Below are 5,833 nucleotides of genomic sequence, written 5' to 3' on the forward strand. Positions count from 1 at the left end.
TAGGAGAGGCAGGTTTGAGTTCTGGCTCAACCAGACAGCCACATCACGCCTTCCTTCTTGATCTTCCAAGGGCAATAAAACCTGTCCTCTTTACCTCCCAGGGTGCGTGGGGGACACACGTGCAGGAAGGGCTGGGAAAAAAAAAAACAATCGATATTTGCAAATGCTGGTGACTTTTTAGCAAGAAAACATTTCTTCCGGTGGAAGTTAGAGAAATAGCAGTGTAGATAACTGAAGACCTCTGTAGAATTAACTTCTTGGAAACTCCTCGCAGGTTCCCAGCTGCCTCAGCCCACAGCAAAGCTTATCTCCCTAGGTTTTGAGGTCACCTCCAGCCCTTAGCTTTCCCAGCTGATGACTTCTCTCTCTCTAGAAGACCCTATTTTTAGCTGTTTTCACAGGGGCACCCAGAGGCAAATATTATACAGAAACCACCTACATTCGGACTGTGATAATCCCTACCTGCCAGTTGGGAAGTTAACCTCTGTATAAAGAAAGGAACTGGCTAAGGAATATGGCATGTGCAATTTGGGCAAAGCCATGCTGTCAACTGAAATCCTTTTCCAAGCATCCTCAAGCATTCCAGAAGCCCTTGACAATATGTGAATTACAAACCATTCTTATCTATTCAGAAAACCAGGGGAGACTCCTTGGCTTGAGGAAAGGCACTGTGTTGGGAGAAATAGAGCCACTTTCCTTCCCAGCATCCTGTCCCTCAGTGTGCTCCCATTCCTAAACAGAGGGCCCCAACCTCATTCACAATTCCCAAGTGATGACTGTATTTCCTTTCTTCTGTGACAAATAAAATCACCAGGAAACGGGCAAGCAATACCTTGATCTCCGGCCCCTTCCAAAGCCAACTTCGAGCATACGTCAGATCTCTTCAATGGTAAATGTCAGTCACTCACATATTCACCCACCTCCATCACCAATTCTCCCACATTCTGGAATTCTCCACCCTTTGGGACTGCCTTGCAGCTATGTGAACCCAGCAGCCCTGTGATCGTGGGCCACAAGCCACGGCTTTGCAATTGGAGTAGGACATCAGTGAATCTCTGCAGAGTCCCTGCCACCAAGCAGAAGTGAGCATTGGACGAGTTTCCCCCAAGACCGGCTGGGCCTCTGCGATGCCTCGCATCGCACGCGGCTAGAATCTCGGGTCTTGAGGAAGGTGTGTTTGAGTTTGTTTTTGTTTCCAAACTTAACTGTGCACCAGCCTTTTCCCTCCAGGGAGACAAACTGGTTCTGCACATCATTACCAGCCCCAAGGGGCATTCTGGAACCTCTCTGAGAGGAGGTTCCCTACCGCGGCTGTTATCAAATCCAGCATCCTAGATTCTAATAAACCACTGTGTTTATGAGCAGATCACCAAGACCGCAAACGTCTACAACATTCACTCACTCTTCACCCTCTGGACTCTGCCCACGAATGAAGTTGGGTTGGGGTAGATTAATAATTTCTCAGCCTTACTGTCTCCCTAGGGCAAGCACCCACGCATGAAGAGGACCCCAATTTACATAAATGGACTATTCCTAACGAGTTGGGGGCCTCGCGAGATCTGGATGCACTAAGTGGTAATTTTCCACAGGTGTGCCTCCTCATTGGAGGTATAATGAACATTCATTTTTAGTGTCTATCATCAATGGTAAGGTTCTTTTTTTTATTTTTAACATTTATTCATTTTTTGAGAGAGAGAGAGAAAGAGACAGAATGAGAGCAGGGGAGGGGCAGAGAGAGAGGGAGACAGAATCCAAGCAGGCTCCAGGCTCAGCCATCAGCACAGAGCCCAACGCAGGGCTCGAACCCACAGACTGCGGGATCATGACCTGTGCTGAAATCGGACGCTTAAATACCTGAGCCACCCAGGCCCCAACATGGTAAGCTTCTTAATACATTAATGTTTTTTTTCCTCTTCTGTCAAGATTGAAATTCCATATTTCAGTCCATGAGCTATGAAAAATAAAGCTTGGCATTTCTGACTGTGTGCCATGCACTCACTGCACAGCTTACATGTGTTACATTCCTGGCTCTCACAGCAAGTCCAAGAGTTAGACAGTATCGTCACTTCATTCACAGATGAGAAACAGAGACAGAAACTTTCCCAGGTGCTGCGGGCTGAATGTTTTTGTCCCCCCAAATGACTCCCACAAATGCATACACAGAAATGCTAATGCGTAAGGTGACTGTGTTAGGAGGTGGGGACTCCAGGAGGTGGTTAGGTCAGGGGGATGGGGCCCTCATGAATGGGCCCAGTGCCATCATAAAAGAGACCCCAGAGAGGTGTCTGACACCCTCCACCATGTGAGACACAGCAAGAAGACAGCCCTCTAGGAACCGGGAAGCAGGTGCTCATCAAACACCAAACACGCTGGTGCTACGATCTCGGACCTCACAAATTACACAACCTTTCAAAGTGTCTGCTTCTTATCTGTAACTCATCCTGCGGCATTTGGTTAGAGCACACTGAATGTACTGAGACACCCAAGTCACTCCTAGTGAGAAACAGAGGCAGACAAGACCCCAGCCCATCTGAGCGGGGCCTCTGTGTTCCTCAGCACACGGTCCATGACACCCAAGCACCTCCCCTGCTCTTCCTAAGACACGCCGCCCAGGACGTGCTTAATCTGTCCCTGACACAACACTCAGCCTGGATAAATGCCTGAGACTTCCATTCACACACCGAGACAACTAGGAGTAACAGGAGACACACTCAGCATTGAGTGGCCACAGAAAGTTTAGACTAAAGACAAGACCCATGGGTCAGTCCAGCCCAGTCGTGGCCAGGCTCCCAGGCTCTTGCCTGTACCTACGAGTGGAGCTCCAATGTGCTCCCCACTATGACCTAGGAGAGGTGCCCTTGGCTGGCCAGTCTCTGACGTCTTTCATCAGCAGTCATGAGACTTCAGGGAAATCACAAGCAGTGGCTGCCTGGAAAAGGTTGGAGGCTATCTTCCAGCAAGGAGTCTGTGAGGATGCAAACACGCAGAGCTAATGAACCGAGGAGAGACGCATCGGATTTGCTTCCTTCGGCTCCGTCTACAGTGACCTCCAAGCGTTTTCATCGCTCCGGGGATAAGTGATTTGTGAGCTATTTGATTGGAAACAGTCCATTTTCACCAGGCGGAGGCAGCGCTCTCTGGGGGCAGAAGAACATGTTATCTCATGGGCTCTGCAGAGCCATGCTGGAATAAATAAGACACGGCTGAGTGATGAGGTAATGACAGATGGTGCCTTAGTCTGGAAGGGCGTCATTATGTAGGAAGGGCTCATGTCTTGGGACCGTCAGCTATGGGATGGTCGACTGGCAAGCTCCAGGAAGAAAGACCACGGAAGCCTGTGTGTGCCTACTCCATCTACTTAGGTTCCTGAAATTCTGAGAGATTACGGATGGTCACTTACTCAACAAGGGGCTTAACTAGCTTGACTTTTGTGTAGCTCGTCAGAAAGATGGCTCCTGCCCCCAACACCAACGCTCGTGGGGGGACTCGATACACTCTGATGCTAAAACGCTGACTCAAGTTACATCAAGATGTAGTCACAGTCACACACATATGAGTAGTGAAGTCTCTTTGCTACAGAGGCAAAGCCTCTCTTTGCCTGCAATCCATGGATAAAACACCCTCCTTTCTGTTGCTGAAAAGGAATGAATTACACGAGGAATTGGCAATGAGAGTGCGTTTTCATTAGCATCTATTGGGTGCTAGGGAATTACCAATCAGAAAGAAAGCTCTCTCAGAGCAGCACTAAAGAAATGCATTTTCCTTCAGTTAACAGGCTGAGCACTGAGGGCTAGCAACAGGCACCTTTTGTTTCCTCCGGACGTCTCAGAAGGTGGTGGTCTTCTCGACGGACGTGAAGGACCCTTGCGCCCATCCACAGCCAGCTGCCGCTTGTCCGGCAGGGGAGCAGGAAACTACTGGTTTGTCTCCCCAGAGCCTGGGGGTGACTCCCGTCTTGAAACACCCAACATCTGCTCTGTGCCAGGCACTGGGCACCTGTTGTCAGTGGTCAGTTACAGGAACTCTCCCACTAGCATGGGTGAAATGGAAATAAACTTCACATACACCCAGAAATCTCCCAGATTCCTGCTCATGGAAGGCTATGTGCTCTAAGAATTGCCCAAGGGTACAGCCTCCCTCCTGGGATGGAGAGTGACTGATCACTCACGGGGAGATAGGACCACCCGGTCAGGTGTGCATCCTGGAGCTGAAGTGAGTGGCCCTGGTAATGTATGTTTTTCCCTGAGCTGATTGTCTAGTCTGGGTCATCTGAGTTACCCTTTGCTGATCTGGTCACACCTGGTCAAGTATGCTTGCCTCCCTGAGCTGACTGATTAGTCCTGGCTGTGTGTGTGTGTGTATGTGTGTGCACGTGTGTGTGTGTGTATGTGCGTGCCCGTGTGCGTGTGTGTGTGTGTGTGTGTGTGTGTGTGTGTGTGTGTGTGTGTGTGTGTTTGCCAAGCTGGTTTGGTAGTCTAGGTCATGTGAGCATCCTGAGCTTGGCTTGGCCAAGGTGCCCATCCCCAAAGGGAGATGGGGAGATTGATCCCGATGAAATGCACTCTACACAGGAACGAGAGGGCCCTACTAGCAGCGATGGAAGCAATGCTGGGCAGGCAAGACCCAGCCTCAGCCATGTGGCTTGCATTCTAAGAGCTGTGTGCAATACTGGTATTATCTGCATCTTACAGGTGGAAACACTTGCCCAATGAAGGGAAATGATTGGCCCGGCCACGGAGCTGGTGAATGGTGGTCCAGGATTCAAACCAGGGCTGTGAAAGCCCAAAGTCTGCAGCGTTTTCTGTAGCCTGCTCCACACTTCACCTCTTGGCTCTGGACTTCAAACCCTGCTAATGCCATTAACACACGAGCCTCAAGAACAGGGTGCAGATACCGAGGGGTCACCCAGGGAAGGCACGTTATGAGCCTACTTACAATCCCACATGGACAAACTATCTTCTATAAATGCCCCGTCCAGGCCAACGGAGAGCAGGAGAGCAGGGTGTGGCTCATACAACCATGACAGGGCAGGTGGGCACCGGCAACCAGGACACAGCACAGGTGCAGGGATCTGAATAGCACTAAAGGTCAGCTAAAGAGCAAGGAAGTGCAGGGCAGGGAAATCCGTGGGGCAGGGTCCTGGGGCAGCTCATAGGCTGAGGCGTCAGGAGGCAGAAAATGAACAACCAATGTGGACATCCTTATCAAAGCTGAGATCCCTACAGGTAGGGTGCTGGGACTCATCCTGCACTACAAATGACAGGGCTCTTTCTAGCTACCCACCTAATAAATGGTCCCACGGAGGAGCTTGGGTCCGATGCAAACAGAGCCCCATGCTTGCGGCCATGTTCTGTGTCCCTTACCACTTCCCACAGACTGTCACGCGTGGCTGCCATTTTTCCAACTTTGTTCTCCTCCTGCCAGCCCACCAGGTCTGCTCCTTGTGACCGTGGTCCAGGGCCTTGCACAGCAGGTGCTCAGCCCAGGGCCGGGGAATAATGTCCACACATACTGAGCAGGGAACGGCTCCACGGACCCAACCACATTTTTATTATTTGTGGTCTTCAGAGTCGTGGCTACAGAGACCACTGCTCTGTAGAATCCAAGAAGAATACCATTGACATGGAAGGTGTCACCATGCTGCCCTGGTCCCAGTCTGCATCAAGGGGAACCCTCAGGAAGGCATGACGATGCCACATCTCGCTGCCTTTCCCCCTTCCCTCCTTCTCCATGAGCAGAAGGAGAACCTCCCATCCACTCATGCCAGGCACTCACTAAATAGTTCCTGAGCTCCTACTGGTTGCCAGAGTTTCAGCTATGTCCTTTGGCTACA

Source organism: Panthera onca, assembly GCF_046562875.1.
Source record: "Panthera onca isolate mPanOnc1 chromosome Y unlocalized genomic scaffold, mPanOnc1 haplotype 2 h2.ChrY_unloc_9, whole genome shotgun sequence".
Classification (NCBI taxonomy): Eukaryota; Metazoa; Chordata; class Mammalia; order Carnivora; family Felidae; genus Panthera; species Panthera onca.